The 22,575-nt window shown below is 46.5% G+C and overlaps 2 protein-coding genes across 2 annotated transcripts in view; both read left to right on the top strand.

The window, feature by feature from the left end:
- Positions 1-22,575, top strand: part of LOC122944087 (ficolin-1-B-like) — a 257,588-nt gene that overhangs the window by 142,032 nt on the left and 92,981 nt on the right. The window lies entirely within an intron of this gene.
- Positions 4,486-22,575, top strand: part of LOC122944086 (interferon-induced very large GTPase 1-like) — a 48,568-nt gene continuing 30,478 nt past the window's right edge. The window contains 2 exon segments of the mRNA XM_044302309.1: positions 4,486-4,573; positions 19,771-19,876. The gene's annotated coding sequence lies outside the window, so the exon portion shown is untranslated.

Here is a 22,575-nt window from a genome sequence, read left to right as displayed (position 1 = left end):
CCCCTTCTTCCCTCCTCCCCTTCACATCAGGACTAGTATCCCCCTCAACAGTCCACACTGGATGGTGAGAGTTTTTGGGGTAGTCGCAGACACTCTTTACACTTATGGAGCCCAGCAAACAGAGCCTGCTACTCACAGCAATCATCCTCCATCATAGCCCCCTCTTTCCCATCTGTCCAGAGCTTTTCTCCTATGCCCAGTGTACACGAGTGCAGGGCCACACACCAGCCAGCCCACGGCTGCATCCAGGTGCTCGCCCCCCGCCTGCACAGTCCTGTACTCATTAACCTCAGCATTGCCAGTCAGGGGCGTTGCTAGGGTCTCATAAGATCCGGGGCCCAATCCCCAATGAATATGGCCCAGTTCTCTAAGTCGATCCCCCCCCCTCCCCCCACACACCGCATTTTGCTGTACTTGCTATGCAGCACCACATACCTGTCACATCCAGTGCCTCCAGGTGAATTCTCCTCCGATGTAGATCTTCTCTGTCATCATCTTCTCCATTTGGTCCATACAACTTCTTTCAGCCGCGCCTCGTTCTCTTAGCTTCCTAACATTTCTATCATCATCCCCCAACCTGGAGTCCCCCCAGTGTTATCCTGCTGCTCACTGTGCTCCCCAATGCCCCCAAATACTATCCTGAGGAAATATTAGTGCCCCCATAGTAATAGTGCGCCTCCAAGTCCCACCAATAGTAATTCCCTTCTAGAATGCCCTCATTAGTAATACTACCCTTACAGTGCCCCCAACCGTGATAACGTTCCCCAAGAAGAGCCCTCTAGTATTAATAATACTCTCACAGAGCCCCCAGTAGAAATAAGGACCCTTATTATCCCCCCAGTGGTAATAAAGCTATCTACAGACCCCTCAGTAGTAATAAGCCCCCCATAGTGCTCTTAGTAGAAATAAGCCGGATCTATAAGTCTAATATGCAACCCCATGTAAATAACATCCCTCTCTTTCTACAGCCCCCTCCAAATTACATCATCTCCTCCCCAGTCGCCTTCAACATACAGTCCCAAGTAAATAATATTACCCCCTCCCCATCCGCTTCCAACTTGCAATCCCATATAAACATCACCCCCTCAACATTCAGTCCCATGTAAATAACATCATTCCCCCCACCAGCTACCTTCAACATACAGTCCCATGTAAATAACATCACTCACTTTTTCAGACCCCTGTAACATTCAGTCCCATGTAAATAACATCACTGCCTCCCCCAGCCCTCTCTGACATGCAGTCCCATGTAAATAACATCACTCCCTCCCACAGCCGCCGTCAGCATACAGTCCCATGTAAATAACATAATCCCCTCCCATAGCCGCCTTCAACATACAGCCCCATGTAAATAACATCACCCAGCCCCCTCCAACATTCAGTCCCATGTAAATAGCATCACTCCCTCCCACAGCCTCCATCAACATACAGTCCCATGTAAATATCATCACTTCCTCCCTCAGCCCCCTCCAACATACAGTCCCATTTAAATACTATCACTCCCTTCAGCCCTAACATACAGTCCCAGTTAAATAACCACAACTCCCAGCATTGCTCTGCCTCTCCATTCACTTACCTCTCCTCATGTACAGACCTCAGCACAGCTTCTTCCCTCAGGATTTCTCCTCTTCTCTGCCGTCCTCTCCTGCAGTGGTCACATGATGGTGACATCATCGCAGGTCCTTCTCAACCACTGCCTGTTTTACTGGTCACATGACCTGTGATTTCATGAAAGGTCCTTCAGCTCTTCCAGTGCATTAGATTCAATTGTTCAGAAAAACTGCTGTATCTAGCTGACAGGCAGGACATTCAAGGCCTGGGACAAAATATCAGGGTCCCAAGCCCCGAATGTTTTAACTTAGCAACGCCCCTGCTGCCAGCAATAGGTCTGAGGCAGCAGCACGTTACAGAGCAACTTCTATAGGAAGTCCCATCCTAAGGACAGAAGTGGGTCTGACAGTTGTCACGCATGTCACCAGTCCCCTCTGTATACTGATCCCCATGTTAGCCCACCACATGTGCATCTCAGCACTGTTAAGGGTCCATTCACACATCCGTGTGTGTTTTGCGATCCACGGATCTGCGGATCCGCAAAACATGGACAGAGGAGTCAGGATGCCCATCTTTACTTCATTATTTAGACTATTTCTTTTTCATAGGCCCAGTAGGTACAGATGTAACATTACATTTGTAAAACACCTTCCATTGCATGCTCAACTATTTCGGAGCATGCCGATAAATCCTGCAAAAATACTGACAAACGCAGACCAATTTCCCCTGGCATTTTAAATCAGCTACTACTGGCCCTTCAAGGTGCGTGTGCTGGTTCTTTCGAAACACTCATTTGTGAATATTTTTCAGGCGCTTATCACATTAATGAATTAATATCACAATGGATCGACTTAAAAGGCAGTTTACAAAAAGTTGGCTTTTGAAATCCAAAACGGATCAGCAGGGAAATGGCCGCATTGTCCCGTTGTACGCTCAGCTCTTTCGTTATATGAATTCCCCCACATTCTAGCAGCCTGTTATAGCCGGGCAGAGCTGTCAAAATGCCTTTTCACTGCACATTCTTTTTGGATAGGAGCTGACAACCACGGCTTTTGTACACAGTTTGTCTGAAGTAGAGATCGAAAAAAAAAAAGTGGTGGGAGATCTAACCGATACAAAAGCCATATTCGTCCCAACATGGAACATAGCCAGTTCGGGTGTCGATCATAGGACCTTCTTTCGTATACTGGGCCTCAAGCGAGCAGCTGTGAGTCCTTACAGTAGCAACTTAGGATTCCCCTCTGTCGCAGGTACAGGTGACATAGAGGGGCATCAGGGGTTTTTGTTGGTCTCAATTTTACTAAGAAGTAGCCCACATACGGAATCTCTGTCCTTACCCCTTCATTCTTATTATACATGACGGGGGGAATGAACTGGACTCTCAAAAGAACCAAAACAGCAGATTTAGCCAGATGTTGTGCCCTAGTCATAGGCGTTTTACTGGTTTGGTCAGAAATACTTTCCAGATCTTTCTGGTCTGCAGCTAAAACTGAAAACTGAATATGGCTTTTGTCCGCTGCATGGGTGTTTTTTCCATTGGATATAGGGAGATTGAGAGTGGTGGTAATTACCTGAAAAGACTGGATGTTGTCCACAAACCCAAAAGGCCTAGATATATTGAATATGGATTTTCAGAATGGTATTGACTGGGTTCTGGCCTCGTGGGGACGTCTCTCAGGTTAGGTTTAACCTTCAAGACGTTGGCGGGGTTATGAGGCCAGAACTTATGGAGTTTGGGGAGTTAATACTGAGACCTGGTACCTCACGGGTTCATCTCTCAGTTGGAGACTCTTGGAAGTTGGGTTATAATATTGTGCCCACAGCGGCTCGCTCTGGCAGGTATTCCATTTTCACGAGTTATGTGTTGTTATAATTCAATAAAGCTGTGGCCAGTTTAAATCCCAAATGGTGTGTCCGCTTGTTCTTTCGGTTGCACCACAGCTTCAGTAAACTCTAGTAGGACATATAAGTATTGGTTATGGTAGTGCCTATTTGAGATGCATCCAATATGGCGGTCATGAAACTGGGACATCTGGTGCAGCTCCTGTGTCCACTTCAACTGGATCCTGTTCTCCGACCTCCCATTTGGATTCCCCAGACACTGGCGCTGCAGACCAGTGGCACTTCTGCCTGCCAGTAACAAAGTTCTTTTGCCTTGGGTGCTACCTCCTAGTCTGCACTGCGGTGGCCGCCTCTGAGGTGATCATGTCAGGCTGGCAGGCGGTACATCCTCATACGCTGGACCAGTCAGCTGCTGGTTGTCGATCTGGGTCTGTATCAATGTGGCTCCTCACTTCCAAATTCCCACCACCGATGCAGGCATCTAATCCTCCTGCCCACTTCCACCAGCACCAAACCAAGGAGGGTGGACGGTAAAAATGATTATGCCCATGTGCAAACCATGTCAGAGAAAATTGCCTGCAATTATAATTGCCAGTAAAAATAAAATACCGGCACCGACCTTCTGGATGAAATAGTGGTTAGACCGATGGTTTACCCGCCAGGTGGCAACCCTAGTTGTATGCCATGCTGTATTTTCTGCTGTGTGTGTCTGAAGAACTGTGCCCAAAATATGAAGGGTAGAAGAGATCCCTGTTTTCCCCTGTGGCTCTGACTCTGTGTAGCACGGTACTTTTATAAAACTGCATTATGTTTTCTGTTATTACTGTGACTTGTTATTTTGATATTAATAGTTAACGTTGGAAATTATTTCAGGTTTTCCTCCTGTTTAAGTGCTTGGTATAGGAGTTATTATAATGTGCTTGGTATAGGAGTTATTATTATGATGTGCTTGCTCCTGGTCGTGAACAAACTGGTCGTGACTGGAAATCTAAGGACAATTCCACAGCACAATGCAGCAGTTCAAAGACCAGAAAACTCAGATCGAAAGTGAAACCCGGGTCTGTCCTGTATAAATAGGAGACGATTTTCTTTCTATCCCAGAGCTCTGCAGAAGATCACAAACCTCTGCATCCTGCTTGAAGGACTCCGGAGAAAGGTAAATCACGTTAGGAACTAAAAGGTCATTTGTTCTTTTTTTTTCTCTCTCTCATTTGATCCTTTTTTTTATTTTTTTTTCTCCTTTTCGCTCTTCCTTTCTTCTGTTGCTCTTATTTCTCTGTTTATAAAATCCTGGCTGCAGCATTTTATGTTATTGATAAAACATTAAGGGTGTCATTTACTAAGCTGAAATACGCTTAAATTAGGACTATTTCAGGTGCAGATAGCGGCGCAACAGTCAAGCCTCATTCACATGTCAGTGTTTTCCCATTAGTGATTGTGAGCCAAAACCAGGATTGGAGCCTCCACAGACATAAGGTATAAGGGAAAGATCTGCACCTGTCCTGTATTTAGAGCCGCACCTTGTTTTGGCTCAAAATCACTGATGGAAATCACTGACCGAACACTGACGTGTGAAAAGGGCTTTAGTCAGGTCTAACATTGTGAGTGTTGCATGGAAGGGACCATGCCAAGAGGACTATTTAGAAGTGACGGAATGTTAGGGATGGGATGTAGGTGGTTTGGTGGGTATTCACCGAGGCAGCACCCTAAAGCAGTGTACGTCAGTGCACTGCAAGATAATATGGAGATGAAATTTAAAAAAGTGCTGGGGGGCTTGCCCAAGGATAGTGGACCAGGGAGGATAGTGGGCAGTAGCACAAGGGCGCCAAGGTGAAGAGAAAACAGATAAGGGCGGTGTAGTAAGTCTATGGAAGGTTACTACTTTGCTAGTTGGATTTGTGCTTCTGCTTCACAGTATCGATATATTGCAGAGGCATATATATCACTGTGTCTATATAGTTAGTGGTTCTATTTCACAGTCTCAGTATATGGAAAGCCTATATATCACTGTGTCTCTTTATATTTTGTTATATTGATTCTATTTTACAGTATCGATAGGCTTTCCATATACTGAGACTGTGAAATAGAACCACTAACTATATAGACACAGTGATATATATGCCTCTGCAATATATCGATACTGTGAAGCAGAAGCACAAATCCAACTAGCAAAGTAGTAACCTTCCATAGACTTACTACACAGCCCTTATCTGTTTTCTCTTCACCTTGGCGCCCCTGTGCTACTGCCCACTATCCTCCCCGGTCCACTATCCTTGGGCAAGCCCCCCAGCACTTTTTTAAATTTCATCTCCATATTATCTTGCAGTGCACTGACGTACACTGCTTTAGGGTGCTGCCTCGGTGAATACCCACCAAACCACCTACATCCCATCCCTAACATTCCGTCACTTCTAAATAGTCCTCTTGGCGCTCCAGAGAATACTTTTCCTCCTTCCCTTTTTACTGCATTTAATCCCCCTTCTTTTTTTCTCTACTTCTTCTTCAACATATTAGACAGAAGGTAGGGATATGTATCTTGTGTAGTTTGGGTGATACACGTGTAGGTGATAAGCCGCTCTGACATAATTCATCTCTTTCATGTTATAGGCTCCACTTATATATAATTTACTTACAGTTCTGAAGACTGAAGGGTGCTTTCCAGGCTTGGCCTCAGGGGTGCTTTGCAGGCTCGGCCTCAGGGGTGCTGGCTGGCTTGGCCTCAGGGGTGCTGGCTGGCTTGGCCTCAGGGGTGCTGGCAGGCTTGGCCTCAGGGGTGCTGGCAGGCTTGGCCTCAGGGGTGCTGGCTGGCTTGGCCTCAGGGGTGCTGGCAGGCTTGGCCGGGCAGAAGGGGTGGGGGAGACTGTGAGGGATTTTTTCTCCAAGCTGCTCTGGAAATTTTTTTATTTTCATTACACCTCAGGTCAGACCACCAATCAGACCCCCAATGTTAATTAGACCTCAGCTAACAGCCCCAATAAGATCCCCAATGTTAATAAGACCTCAGATAACACCTCAGCTTAGACCCCAATATGAATGACCGCCAATCAGACCTCAGATAAGAGCCATATGCCTCATAGCAGCCCCCAGTAGCCTCATAGCAGCCCCCAGTAGCATTATAGAATCCCCCAGTAGCCTTATAGCAGCCCCCAGTAGCCTCATAGCATCCCCCATTGCCTCTCACCAGCCCCCAGTGCCTCTCCATCAGCCCCCAGTGCCTCTCACCAGCCACCAGTGCCTCTCCATCAGCCCCAGTGCTTCTCACCAGCCCCCAGTGCCTTCCACCAGCCCCCAGTGCCTCTCCATCAGCCTCCAGTGCCTCTCCATCATCCCCCAGTGCCTCTCCATCAGCCCCCAGTACCCTCTCCGTCATCCCCCAGTGCCTCTCACCAGCCAAAAGTACCCTCTCCATCAGCCCCCAGTGCGCCCTCCCCAATATTAAAATCATTGGTGGGCAGTGCACCCTTCCCCCCTCGGTATTAAAATCATTGGTGGGCAGTGCACCCTCCCCCCCCCTCGGTATTAAAATCATTGGTGGGCAGTGCGGTCCCCCCCCCCCCCCCATCATTGGTGGCAGCAGCAGTTCCGATCGGAGTCCCAGAAGTGTTATGCTGGGGCTCCGATCGGTTACCATAGCAGCCAGGACGCTACTGAAGTCCTTTCTGCCATGGCCAGTTACTCTGCAGCATACTTACATGCGCTGTGGCTGCCTGGAGCTCCTTCTTCTTGTAACTCACAGATCTGTGCGGCGCATTGCTTATGCTTATAGCAATGCGCCGCACAGACCTGTGACGAGTTACAAGAAGGAGGCGCGCCCCCGGTGGCCACAGCACATGTAAGTATGCAGCAGAGTAAGTGGCCATGGCAGACAGGACTTCAGTAGCGTCCTGGCTGCCATGCTAACCGATCGGAGCCCCAGCATTACACTGCTGGGACTACGATCGGAACTGCAGCTGCCGCTGCCACCAATAGGGGGACCCTATCGCACCGCCACTTGAATTTTTATATATTTTTTTTAATCCTCAGCCAGCAGCCCGGGCCCCCAGTGGCGTAGGGCCCCATAGCCATTGCTATGGCTGCTATTGCGATCCCTACGCCACTGTAACCAGGAATGTTACATGTAATACAATGTTATAAAGGCACAATATCAAAGGACCTGGAATCAAATACACAGATGACATTTGTTAGCCATTAGAGACAGTAGTAAGGTGTAAGAATGGTAGTGCCCCCTTTGGGGTACTACAGATCTTCCCTCCTCATCCTGCACACACAGAGCTGACAGATTAGAGGAGTTCTGCAGAGCATTGCACAAAAACATGTAGGGGGAAGATCCTGTGTGTATCAGCAATGTCATTGTACAGCTGGGACTTGTAGTCCTACACATACAACATGATGCTGAGTATCCCAGCAGTCAGACATGTCGCTCAGGGCAGCTCTGTTATTCACTACCTTTGCAGAGCAGGGTTTGCAGAGATTGTTGTTATTGCAGGTAAACAGAGGCCAGAAGAGAATGAGGGAAATTAGAAAATATATATATATTTTGCCTAAAACTTGCTTAGATTATGTATATATTGCAGACCATAAGATTTACAGTGCTATATTGTTTTTGACATAACTCGGACAACTCCTTTAAGCATACATAATGGCATACATAGACAGAAGGGTGCCCATTACAATGATTTTTCAGCAGGGTGAAAATACTCCTCCTAGGGTTCGACCACACACACAGCGGCTGTGCTGTGGTTGGAATGCAGCCGAGTGCCGTGCAGCCTTAGGCCCCTTTTACACAAGTGAGTTTTCCGCGTGGGTGCAATGCGTGATGTGAACGCATAGCACCCGCACTGAATCTCGACCCATTCCTTTCAATGGGTCTGTGTACATGAGCGTTTTTTTCATGCATCAGTTCTGTGTTGCGTGAAAAACACAGCATGTTCTATATTCTGCGTTTTTCACGCTGCCCTGGCCCCATAGAAATGAATGGGGCATTATTGAAAAACGCATTGCATCCAGAAGCAAGTGCGAATGCAATGCGTTTTTCACTGATGGTTGCTAAGAGATGTTGTTTGTAAACCTTCAGTTTTTTATCATGCAAGTGAAAAACGCATCAAAATGCATTGCACCCGCGCCGAGAAAACTAAACAACTGAACGCAATCGCGTTCGTGTGAACGAGGCCTTAGGAGAAAGAGCTGAAAAATATTAACTAATTGTAACCGTATTGTTTATGTGGTCTTCATTGTTAACAGCTGCGCAGTAAGGGTACTGTGCTTTGGATGCAGCAAAAAACGACATCACCACCACATGCGGTTTTTGCAGCAACATAACTGCGGTTATGGTGCTTTTCTTCCAGCAAGGAAAAACACACAGCAGACTTTAATTACATTAAAGGGGTATTCCCATATCAGAGAATGGCGTCATACCTCTGGGGCCCTCACCTACACCTAGAATAGAGCAGGGAAGGTGGTGGCCGGAGGACCCCAGGTTTTCCAGGGTCTGTCCACCGCCAAGCGCTCTCCCCATGAAGGTGAATGGGAAGGCACCACACTTGCTCAGCCACCGCTCCCATTTATTCCTATGGGGCTGATGGAAATAGTCCAGCCAGTGCTCGGCTATTTTTGCCAGCCCCATAGAAATGAATGAAGAGCGGCTGTGCATGCGTGGTGCGCTCCCATTCGCCTTTATGGGGAGAGCGCTAGGCGGTGGCCAGACCCCGGAAACTTGGGGTCCTCAGGCCACCACAACTTTCAGGGCTCCGTTCTCGGTGTAGGTGCAGGTCCCAGTAGAGGGATCTGCACCTATCAGACAATGGGGGCATATCCTAGCGATATGCCCCCATTGTCTGAGATGGGAATAGCCCTTTAAAGAGGATCTTTCATCTGTTTAACCGTAGTCTAATTAGGGTCTTACCTTATAGGGCAGCCCCCACTGATGTCATCGCACTTTTTTTTTCAAAGACTCCGCCGTTCGTCCGCTGTTGTCCCCCGTTGATTTTGTCGCCTTTATATTCCAATTAGCTGACTTGGTTATACTAGGCGGAGACTGGAGCGTTTCTCTTCTCCCTGGCTGTGAGCACATCCAAACAGAGCGCACCACTCATAGCCAGGGAGGAGCAGCCAACAAACGCGTGGGGAGGCCGAACACTGCCATTTGCTGAGCAGATTCTCGAGTCAAAATGGTGCTCGCCCAACACTTCTAAGAACCTTTAACTCTGCCCTCCACCTCGCCAAACCTACTTGTAATCTCCTAATCTCCTCACTGTCTAACAACCCAAGAACTCACATTTTTCAATCCCTCCTCAGTCCTAAAGTGCAGATGCCTATCACAGACCTCTGTCCTGAAGATATGGCCGCCTACTTCACAGAGAAAATAAAAAACATCCGACATGAAATCAGCTCCCAGCCACTAAGTGTAATTAATCCCCTTCCCCTCTGCATCTCTTCTGGCTCATAGTCCACGTTTGAACTAGTCATGGAAGACTAGACCAGGCTCTTCTCTTCCCACCACTGCACTTCTGACCCCATTCCCTCACAGCTACTCCAGTTTCTCTCTCCAGCTGTCACCACTCCCCTAACAAAAATCTTCAACCTCTCTCTCTCTTCTGATATCTTCCCCATCTCTTGCAAACACTCCATTATTTAAAAAAAAAAACTTCTCTTGACCCTACAGACTAGTCTCCAATCTTCCCTTCATCTTTAAACTCCTGGAACAGCTGGTCAACTCTTGCCTCATCCGCTGTCTCTCTGCTCACTCTCTCCTTTATCCATTACAATCTGGTTTTCATACCCTACATTCTACAGAAACTGCCCTCACCAAAGTGTCAAATGACCTCCTCACAGCAAAATGCAATGTTGACTACTCTCTTCTCATTCTCCTTGACCTTTCTGCAGCTTCTGACACTGTAGACCACCATCTCCTATTCACCATGCTCCAATCTATCAGCCTAAAGGACACTGCCCTCTCCTGGTTTTCTTCATATCTCACTGATTGGTCTTTCAGTGTATCATTCGCTGGCTCCACTTTTCTCCTCTCCCTCTTGCTGTTGGGGGTTCCTCAGGGTTCAGTCCTAGGCCCTCTCTTCTTCTCTCTCTACACAGTTTAATTTGGGCAGACCATTAGTAGATTTGGTTTCCAGTACCATCTCCATGCTGATGACACACAACTATACACTTCATCCACCTGCTGAATTACTGAACAACAGTGACTGTCAGCCATCTCTAACATCATCTCCTCTTTCTATCTGAATCTTTCAAAAACGGACCTTCTTGTGTTCTCTCTATCTACTTATCTACCTAAACAGGGGCGTAGCTAGAAATGACTGGGCCCCATAGCAAAAAAAAATTATGGGCCCCCCCCCGTCCCGAATCTCCCACATACCTCTCAGACCTTGCAGCCACATCCGCAGCTCCTCATGCACTTGCGATGGTTACGCGTAGGACTGAGCACAGACAGTTGGTCACTGGCAACGCATTTGTGTCAGTGTAGGAAATGTATGAATCTAAGTGTGGGTTCACACCTGAGTGTACTCTGTATGCACTTTTTTCAGGCGTTTTTATCGTGCGTTTACAGACGCGCGAGGAAACAAACAAATGCCCATTGTCGCGCGTTCCCGCTAAGTCTATGTGCGGGAACGTGCGACAATACGCCCCAAAGAAGCTCCTGTACTTCTTGGGGCGCAGGGCTTTTTACAGTGCGTTCGTACGCGCTGTAAAACGCTCAGGTGAGAACCATTCCCATAGGGAATCATTGGTTTTTGCCTGTTGAGCGTTTTACAGCGCGTAGGAACGCGCTGTAAAACGCTCAGGTGTGAACCTAGCCTAAATGTCTGTATATTAAAGAAGATTGTTAAATTGTACAGGGGTCTGTAACACATGAAGGTGAAAGTACATATCGTGGGGTGTGTATGTGTATTAGACAGAAGGTAGGGATGTGTATCTTGTGTAGTTTAGGTATTAGAGAGAGTAAGGGGTATATATCTAGTGCTGATACATGTGTAGGTGAAGAGTGGCTCTGTATCAGCACTAGATATATACCCCTTACTCTCCCTAATACCCAAACTACACAAGAGACATATCCCTACCTTCTGTCTAATACACATACACACCCCACAATATGTACTTTCACCTTCCTGTGTTACAGACCCCTCAGATAGGATTCGGTGGCTGTGTCTTTGCCAAAATCCCACTAACCATTACCACAAATGCAGCTGTGCCTGCCAGGCTTGAGCAGGTATATGTGTGAATATGGATTAGGGAAGATGCTGAGATCCGGCGGTAGCTCACTGTAAGGTACAGCCGGATCTCAGCATCTTCCCTATTCACACATATACCTGCTCAAGCCTGGCAGGCGCAGCTGCATTTGTGGTAATGGTTAGTGGGATTTTGGCAAAGACACAGCCACCTAATCCTACCTGAGGGGTCTGTAATACTTGTCCACTCTAGTCTCCAGTTACAGTACTCCACGTTTGACTCCATTCACTGACTGACTGACGCTGCCGCCTGCTGCTTCGGTTGGACACACATCGCAACAGGGACGGACTCAGTCCCACTCCCCAGCCAGCCCTCACCTCAGCCACTTGAACCGAACGACACGGTGAAGCCGTACCGTACTGCGCGCGCCGCCAAGCCACCCAGCCACCCACACTCCAGCTTCCTTGTACATGCCACTTCCGCCTCCTACACTTCCGGCAAACCACAGCCCATACTGCCTCTCTGCCTCCGGCTCCTAGTCCGACCGCCCCCTATCACAGCGCCACGCCCGGGCCCGGTCCACTCGCCACATGGTTTTATATCATTATTTTTTCATCCTCAGTCGGCGGCGGGGGCCCAGTGGCGTAGGGCCCCATAGCCATTGCTATGGCGATCCCTACGCCACTGGGCGCATGGGTGCTTGCCCTGTAAGAGCCCAGGGAGCTGTTCATACCCTGAGGACTAGGGGAGAGGCCTAGCTAATAGCAGGTTGCAGCATGCGAGGAGAGACAAAACAGAATTGTGGTGGCCTGATCCAATGCAAGGAAGCTGAGGAAGATCGACGGGTCCAGGTCAACAGAGGAAGAGCAGATGGGCAAATGTAGGGTTGACTGTCTGAGTGACTGGAGCAGTGTCGGCCATGGTCCACCATTATAATAGTCAAATTTCACAAATCTGGTGCCCACTCACTTTTAAAAGTGACATAAAAACAAAGTTTTGACCCAAATTTATTTTTTTTACTTCATTTTTGTTAACATTATACTGTTTAGTGAGTAGAAAGCTGTATTATGAAAAGCAACATGATCTATCCATGGGGGAGGGGGGGTGACATATCTTTCATTTGATGGATCAAAATGAGGAAAACGCTTGCATTTAAATGTAGTAATGATCCAGAACAAGACGGATTTTGTTAACGATTGGTAATTATTTAAGTTGAGATCTGTTGAGTGAAAACAAGAAAGCGCGCAGTCTAGGTTAATGTGGTTATTTGGTGCATGATCTTCTGATGTGGTTTCAGCCACTGCTGTTTGTCGATGCAGCACAGTGATGTTCTATCTAGCTAAGGTCAGACACACTTTGCAAGAATTCATTCACTGTTGCATGCTGCTGTGCTACTGTTTCTGCCATTCCTGAGTCTGCAGCAAGAGGGGAGATGAGAGGGGACTTTACGGCGGCACATCTGTATTATAAAGTACTGTAGAGGCTAGAGGGCCCGGCGGCCGGCCAGAGGCTATTCAAAACTCACCTCGCGCCGCCAGCCACCGCACGTCTGCAGCCTCTGCAGGACCACACAGTCACTGCCGTCTGCTGCTTCGTTCTGAGTGTCTGACTGGGAGGGAGCCGGAGATGCGCGCAAACCACGCCTCCGGGCGGCTCCTCCTCACTCAGTCCTCACCTCACTCAATGTCTGCTTCCTTGGCCGCCCCCTCTGACAGTCACGTGAGCTGCCTACTGCGCTGCGCCGTGCGCACTGCCCCCGGGCCCCGGCACTATTAGATCACAATTTGAATAGGAGGCGGTGGGGGGGCCGTGGGCCCCCCTGGCTCAGGGGCCCGGTCGCAATTGCGACCGCTGCGACCCCTGTAGCTACGCCACTGTACCTAAACCATATATCTCCATCTTAGTGTGTGGCACTACCATCATGCTTAGGCAGCACGCACATCCACTATAATATGAACCTCTCATTCCCGGCTACGAGACTTCTCCCGAGCTGCACCAGTTCTCTGGAATGCCATTCCCCAAGAAATTAGGTTAAATCACAATATACACAGTTTTACACGCTCCCTAAAACAAATCTTTTTAGGGTGACCTTTCACATCTCCTGATCTGACTCCTCTCCATATATAGACCATCTATCATAAGTTCCTGAACGTGATTCTCCACCAAACTTTCCACCGCACCCAAAAGCACTACACTATCGGCTGGTTACTGGCTCATGCAGCTTTATATCTACTCCACTATTTTCCCAAGATGGCTGGACCATTGTACAAAAGCAGCACTGTTACCTTTTGTGTCACCCCTTTCCCCTCATAGATTGTAAGCTCTTGCGAGCAGGGCCCTCATTCCTCTTGTTCTAATTATTGACTTGTCTGTTGCTATGTTATTTATGACTGTTTGCACATGAACCCCTGAATTGTAAAGCGCTGCAGAATATGTTGGCGCTATATAAATAAAGATTATTATTATATTACTAGCAGAAGGATCCGGCTTTGCACGGGTATGTTTCATCTATTTCATTTAATGTTTGTGTGTGTCGTTAAAAGATATCAACAGTTTCCACTTTAACAGTGACCTCCACAGCGGCCTGCCCCCTTAACAGAGACCTCCACAGCGCCCATCCCTTTAACAGTGACCTTAACAGCATTCTGCCCCCTTAACAGTGACCACCACAGCATCCTGCCCCCTTAACAGTGACCACCACAGCATCCTGCCCCCTTAACAGTGACCACCACAGCATCCTGCCCCCTTAACAGTGACCACCACAGCATCCTGCCCCCTTAACAGTGACCACCACAGCATCCTGCCCCCTTAACAGTGACCTCCACAGCAGCCCGCCCCTTTAACCGTTACCTCCACAGCGGCCGCCCCTTTATTAGTGACCTCCACAGTACCCCATCTCCTTAAGGCCTCATGCACACGGGCGTTGGGCGGCAATCCACAGCCACCTGCCGTGTGCACCCTGCATCACCCTGATGCGGACCCATTCACTTGAATAGGTCCGCAATTCCGGAGATGTGGAACGGAGTAACGGAACAGAACACCGGAAGCACTACGGTGTGCTTCCGTGGTGTTTCTTTCCGTGGTTCTGCACCGCAAAAAAATATGACATGTCATATTTTTTGGCGGTGAGGACTTACCTTGGACCCATTCAAGTTGAATGGGTCCTGCCCGCTGCACGGTTGTTGCACGGTGCATTGGGGGCCGTGTGCATGAGGCCTAACAGTGATTTCCAAAACACCCCTTCCCATAACAGTGGCCTCTACAGCAATCTGCCCCTTAACACTGACCTCCATAGTGGACCGTCCCCTTAACTGTGACATTCACAGCAGCCTGCCCCTAGGGTGGCCAGAGGTCCGGTTTTAGGCTGGACAGTCTGGCTTACAGATTCCTTGTCCTCCGTCCGGCTCAGGGCCTGGACGGACACAGGGATGTCCTTTTGAACAGCTCACTCTCAGACAGCAGCACTGCAAAGTCACCCTCCCTCCCACCCCTGCAGCTGACAGAAGTAGATTTTTACCTTCATTTTTTCAATCCCCGTCGGCTGTGAAATGGGATGGGGCGTGGTCTAACCAGGTCAGAGGCGTGACTTGGTAGGACCTGGGGGCGGGGGCTTTAAGTCTGTCTTATGAGGGTGGCCTGAATGGCCACCCTACCTGCCCCCTGAACTGTGACCTCCACAGCACTCCGCACTCTTAAAGGGGTTATCCCGTCTTAGACTATATCCAGAACGGAGCCCCAAAAGTGAATGGGAGCGTTCTGCGCATGCGCGGACACCGAACCTATTCATTTCTATGGAGCCGACAGACATAACCGAGCCAACGCTCGGCTATTTTCGGCGGCTCCATAAAAATGAATGGAGGGCGGCTGCGCATGCCTGGCGCGCTCCCATTCAATTCTATGGGGGAGCTGCGTCTGGTGGTGGCCGGAGCCCGGGAAACCTGGGGTCGTTCAGGCGAAACTCTCCCCGCTCCGTTCTCCTTGTAGGTACGGGTCCCAGAGGTGGGACCTGCACCTATCAGAAAATGGGGGTAAAATCCTAGCAATATGCCCCCATTGTCTAAGATGGGATACCCCCTTTAACAGTGTCATCCACAGCGCCCTACCCCTCCTAAGGAAATCTGTCACCAGGATAATCGCTATTAAAGTAAAGCCATGGCCTAATAGCACTTATTACCTTATTTCTAGATGTGCCTTTATTTTAGCAATAGATGTTTTCTGTCTTCTGAAAATCCAGTTTACTGGGTATGCAAATGAGCCAGTAAGGTGCCCAGAGGGGCGTCACTCTTGCAGGAAGGAGCCCAGGCACGCCCTCTGCTAGTGCCCAAGCCTGCCCTCATGCTGGGAGCAGGGAAAAGGGGGGCAGAGCTATGGCTTGGATGTGATGTAGGAGGGGTGGGTGGACACATTGTGGCAGAAGGCCTGCCTGGGCTCCTTCCTGCAAGAATGACGCCCCTCTGGGCACCTTACTGGCTCATTGACATACCAAATAAACAGGATTTTCAGAGGATAAAAAACATCTATTGCTGGAACAAAGGCACTTCTGGAAATAAGGTACTAAGTGCCGTTTGGCTAAGGCTTTACTTCATGTGGAGACTAAGGGCCTGCGAGCTTCTATTGTCTGATATGGGTCATGTGACCAGGCTTCTATTGGCTAATGCATTTTTTGGGAATATCTCAGGAACGGTATGTGCTAGAGAGCTGAGACCCGGTCTAAAACCTTCCCGGACACCTGATGTGCCAAATTTTCTGATTGTAAATGAGACGGTGCAGATTCCTTTAGCGGACATGCATACACACATACATACACTCAGCTTTATATATTAGATAACAAATTTCCCTTGCCAGAGCCCATACATTTGAACGGTATATGGATCCAAACCTCGCTTTGCTCAACGCTAGTCGTAACCCCTTGATACGAGCAGTGTATATGTGATGGAAAAATGAATCAAGCCAGCAAAGGAAACAATATGGACAATCACAATACATTAGTAAGCGCCTTGTATTTACCTTCTCCTTACCTTTTATGTAATTCAGGGTTCCTTTGTGCTCCATTTGCTAGAAGAAATTGCACCATAAATACATGTATGATTGCAAACACTACATGAGGTTTTTTTTATGCACCAAAAATGTAGCACAGCCAGATGTTTTTTAGGGTGGTTACACACTTAGGAGGACATTTATCAAAGAATGGCTTTTTACCCCAGACTATGATTCCCTCTGTGCTGGAGGAGAAAGTGTCTAATTAATGATGAAACGCAGGCCTAGTCATAAATAAGGCACACCTCCGGCAGTCTGTGTGCCTGGTGTAAAATTGAATCCAGCCCCTGACTGGAGTAGTTTTTACTTCTTTTTTGCACCAGGTGTAAATGTTATTAAAAACATGTACGGAGGAAGTTGTTCCAAAAAGCAGAGGACCAGGGCTAATGTCTGCGATCGGAGAAAACATCAAATATGACCACAGCATCTGAAGACTAAAAACGCAGAAGTACTGCATTTCCAGGCCTAAAACTCCTACCCTGGTTGGTGAACAGGAGAGCCATGTCTTAGCTCGGATGTACTGGGTTTCTCTGAAGAAACCCAGTGTATTAGAGCTGTAGTTCCTATGCAGGCCTGCAGGTGGCAGGGCTCCATAGGATAACAGCAAATAGCGATTACCATGCAGTGCTAATGCCATGCAATGTAAGCTAAAAGCAATCTGAAGATCGCATATTCTAGCCTCCCAAGGGGGGTAAAAAAATTGTAAAAAAAAGTTTTCCAAAATATTCCAAAAATATTAAAATTCAAGTCATCCCCCTTTCTTCAGTATTAAAATAAAACTTAACAATAAAAAAGCATGAACATCATAGGCAATGCTGTGTCCCCAAAAGTCAAACTAACAAATCATAAATCTACCATATATTCCGCTCCATAAGGCACACTTTTTTCCTTCAAAAGTGGGAGTCATGTGGCAGTGCATCTTATGGAGTGAATACTAGTGAGCTCTTCCATTATGCAAGTTTTCACTAGTACTCAGTACTCAAGACCGGGGAGCGGTGAATACAGCAATCCTAGTTGCGTTTTATGGTCCAATGCATCTTATAGAGCGAAACATACAGTATGTTGAAAAATTATGTACCGTAGTGTGGATAATTTTTGACTGACCCTCGTATTTCCTATAGACTTTCAGGTAACATCTGCAGTTCTGCAAAAATGCCAAAAATTCAAGTATTTTAGACAAGGAGTATATAATTTGCAATAATTAAATATCTTAGTAAATGTGCTGAAGAATGGATATGCGCAAAAAAATTCTAATTTTCATATAGTAAGTATAGCAGTGATGCAGCTTACATTTATTCATGTTTTCAGTGTTTGCATGGGTCTTTGTGCATAAAGCAGTGTGCTGCTACTTGTAGTTCTTAAAGGTTTAAAGTTGGCCATACACATGATAACTGAACAACTATTCTTACTGGCTCCACTTTGAACATGGTCGCGTGGTCAGCTTAAAGGGTTTTCCAATTTGCATCAACATCCTTTAAAATCATTTATAAAAATAGCTGTAATTTTGTAATGTATTTCTTTTACATTTTACCTATTGCTCCTATCTTCAGTTCTGGTCTGTGGTCACATGACCACGTCCATGTAACTCTTTCTTGTGATGTCCATGGGCGTGTCAAAGGAGCAACAGGGGCAGTGATAGGGGAGTGATAGGGAAGTGTTTTTAATACAAAAAAAGTCAACCTTCAAATAATTATGTTCAGTTATGCACTCAATACTTGGTCGGGAATCCTTTTGCAGAAATGACTGCTTCAATGCGGCGTGGCATGGAGGCAATCAGCCTGTGGCACTGCTGAGGTGTTATGGAGGCCCAGGATGCTGCGATAGCGGCCTTAAGCTCATCCAGAGTGTTGGGTCTTGCGTCTCTCAACTTTCTCTTCCCAATATCCCACAGATTCTCTATGGGGTTCAGGTCAGGAGAGTTGGCAGGCCAATTGAGCACAGTAATACCATGGTCAATAAACCATTTACCAGTGGTGTTGGCACTGTGAGCAGGTGCCAGGTCGTGCTGAAAAATGAAATCTTCATCTCCATAAAGCTTTTCAGCAGATGGAAGCATGAAGTGCTCCAAAATCTCCTGATAGCTAGCTGCATTGACCTTGCCCTTGATAAAACACAGTGGACCAACACCAGCAGCTGACATGGCACCCCAAACCATCACTGACTGTGGGTACTTGACACTGGACTTCAGGCATTTTGGCATTTCCCTCTCCCCAGTCTTCCTCCAGACTCTGGTACCTTGATTTCTGAATGACATGCAACAGTCCAGTGCTGCTTCTCTGTAGCCCAGGTCAGGCGCTTCTGCCGCTGTTTCTGGTTCAAAAGTGGCTTGACCTGGGGAATGTGGCACCTGTAGCCCATTTCCTGCACACGCCTGTACACGGTGGCTCTGGATGTTTCTACTCCAGACTCAGTCCACTGCTTCCGCAGGTCCCCCAAGGTCTGGAATCGGTCCTTCTCCACAATCTTCCTCAGGGTCCGGTCACCTCTTCTCGTTGTGCAGCGTTTTCTGCCACACTTTTTCCTTCCCACAGACTTCCCACTGAGGTGCCTTGATACAGCACTCTGGGAACAGCCTATTCGTTCAGAAATTTCTTTCTGTGTCTTACCCTCTTGCTTGAGGGTGTCAATGATGGCCTTCTGGACAGCAGTCAGGTCGGCAGTCTTACCCATGATTGCGGTTTTGAGTAATGAACCAGGCTGGGAGTTTTTAAAAGCCTCAGGAATCTTTTGCAGGTGTTTAGAGTTAATTAGTTGATTCAGATGATTAGGTTGATAGCTCGTTTAGAGAACCTTTTCATGATATGCTAATTTTTTTAGATAGGAATTTTGGGTTTTCATGAGCAGTATGCCAAAATCATCAATATTAAAACAATAAAAGGCTTGAACTACTTCAGTTGTGTGTAATGAATGAAAAATATATGAAAGTCTAATGTTTATCAGTACATTACAGAAAATAATGAACTTTATCACAATATGCAATTTTTTTTAGAAGGACCTGTATATGAGCAACTACATGAGCATGTAGTAATCCCAGATAATCCCATTAAGTTAAAGTGCAGCTGTTGAATTGCAAATAAGCATTCTGTGCATTGTAGGACTGAAGTACATGAAAATGTAACCAGATTTTAACCTGAAAAAATGTACACTTTTTATTCACAGATGCTGATTGTAACGACTTAAAAAAGAATCCTGCTGGAAACCAAATCTTTCTCTGCTGCATTGGCGTCATCTACTTGCTGCCCTGGTATTACAGACTTTACTTGCAGTAAGTAAATAGGTTACTACTTACTACTTCTTCATTACTTTTTGCAGCTAAAATATTTATGGCACATCGCATGGTTGGTCATTGACTATGGAACCTCTGAAAGACGCTGAGTAGAAATAGGATCGGTATTGACCATTCCAATTATTTTGAGGACAACTTGAAAGGGAATCAGGCTCTGCTTAGCAGTCAGGTCCGGTCTGCCATCTTAGCTACTGTATTGTGACTTTGTATGAACCTTTTACAATATACTCTTTGTATCTCTTTTTATGTATTGTTATGGATCAAGATGAGTAGAAATATCTGATCCGATGCTGGCGCTGTGATCGGGGAGAAGGAGGAATTCATTCCAGTGTATGTCTAATAAAAGACTTCATTGGACTTGTATTAACAACATGTTTCAAGGGTGAATTTCCCTCTTCCTGAGATCACTGTACAATGTTTTTTTCTCCTTCTTTGGAAGGCCTAGAACATAGAAATCTGACGTCCACCCCAATCCTGTTTGGATATAGGACATATACGTAACATATGGCCAGAGGGGATAGTATCGTTGTGGCTGTGAAAATCCTGTTTATAGAAACCTGTTTACCATTTGTTTATTAAGTGTATAAGACCCTCTAGAACCAACTGCAGAGAACCTTCTTGTTAGAAAGAATCCTCAATGCTAAAGGTACCTCATTGCTGGGACCCTCATCCATATGCTGCATCAATGGGGGAACTTGGCAGCAAGTGTTTAATTCCCTTGCAGCACCTTCTCCAGTTAAATAATGCATCTGACCAGTGTCAGACTGATGTTCCTTGGGCCCAGCAGAGGAAATCATTCTGAGGGCCCACCCTCTGTGTATATAGGACCTTAAGGGCCGTGTTTTATGAGGGGTCCATTGTTGTCAGATCCTGGGCCTGAGGAGAGAGCAGTTAATGGCATAGCCACTTCTCCATTATTTTTATTTCTGGTCACCTCATGGCATTGGATGGGGGATTCTGCAGATTGGTGCGGGTCCCAGAGGTAGAAACTGCCTCTATCTGACATTTATGGCGTAACCTGTGAGTATGCCATGCTGAAAGTGTTCAAGAATATGCCATAACTTACTGAATGTAGGGTTTCACAAGTTATGACCTGCCCCTCCAATTCCCCAAATAATCAGGAGTAGTGCTGTGTAATTAACCCCTTAACGCATAATCACATACATGTACTGCACGACATTAGCGGTAAGGGGATGTATGAAATGAATTCACATGCTGAGTTTGCATCATATAATACAACCAGCACCTGGCAGCAACGACTCAAGTCAAATATGATGCAGAACCGGGTCTTTGAACCCCCCTTAGATGCTGCTGTCAATACCAGCTGTGGCATATGTGGGGTTACGCAGAGAGAGGAGGCTCCTTCTGCCAACTGGAGCTCCCATGGAGAAATAACTGGGCCATTGCAGCCTATGACATCCTGTGGCCTTCCATAGTTTCCCAGGCCTGTCATGGCTAACTGCCTGTAGCTGCCTGAAAAGCCGTGCCCAAGGCATGGCTCAGCAGGCAGTCTCTCAGGAGCCCATAGACTGTAATAGTATTCAATTGCAGTCTATGGGACAAGCGATCAAAAGATCGAAAGTTTAAGTTCACTAAGGAGACAAAAAGTTACTGTATAAAAAGTAAATAAACAGGAAAAGAACAAACATAATAAGTATTGCCACATCCCAAAATGCCCAAACTTATAATATACGGTAAAAATATTTTTCCTGCATAGTTTCCTGGACCCAGTCCTAAAGGGGTTAAGCAATCAAAGTGGCCTTGGAGATTTAGTAGTATTGTAGTCAACTTATCCAAACAGTTGGACACACTAGTCAGCAATTTATGGTACATCGTAGCAGTCACATTTGTCTAGTCTAAGCATTGCACGGGTCTTGTGGAGAGCGGGGGCTTGACAGAGGAGGTCTCCTGCTCTAGTGGTCAAGATGGGAAGAAGCACCTATTCGGACCATTTGACCCCTTAGACGTCGCAGTCAATAGCAACTACAGCTTGTAAATGGTATAGAGGGAGGCGCTACCTCTGTCTCCCATCAGCACTCCAAAAATGAGATCTCTGGATGCTGATGTATTTGCATTGCAGCCTGGTTCATAATGAAGGCCCCAGGCCTGCCTCTGTATCAGGGTACCCCTCTCTGGTGCAGCCTGCTGGTGAAGATCAGTATTGCACTGACTATAATACCCTGTACTGTAAGCAGTAAAGTATAATAGAAGCAATCAGAAGTTGAATAAACTTTTATTAAATAAAAAAAATCTGCAATTTAAAAAAAATATTACAAATTGCAAAAATAAAATCCCCACCACATATTTGGTATTGACCTGTTTTTTGCTTATTTTCCACCAAAAAGAAACAGAATAAAAAGCGATCACAAAGTGTTCTGTACCCCAAAATGATACCAAAAACGACAACGAAAAAAAAAAAAGTTATGAAATAAAGAGTTTTTATTAGTTCAAAACCAGTAAAGCGTAAAAAAAAAATAAAAAATGCTTAGTGTTGCTGTAATCATACTAACTCAGAGATTAAAATCATAATGTTATTTATGCCTGAAAAATGAACACCTCAAAAATTATTATGTAAAATTCAGTGGCTGTATTTCAGTCTTTTTCCCATCCCCCCCAAAAACAGATTGATAAAAGTTTATCAGAAAGTTATATGTATCCTCCAAAATGGTGCCATTAAA

This window comes from Bufo gargarizans, chromosome 7 (genome assembly GCF_014858855.1).
Source record: "Bufo gargarizans isolate SCDJY-AF-19 chromosome 7, ASM1485885v1, whole genome shotgun sequence".
Taxonomy (NCBI): Eukaryota; Metazoa; Chordata; class Amphibia; order Anura; family Bufonidae; genus Bufo; species Bufo gargarizans.
Note: the sequence above shows the minus strand (reverse complement) of the source record. Positions and strands in the feature narration are given on the sequence as shown.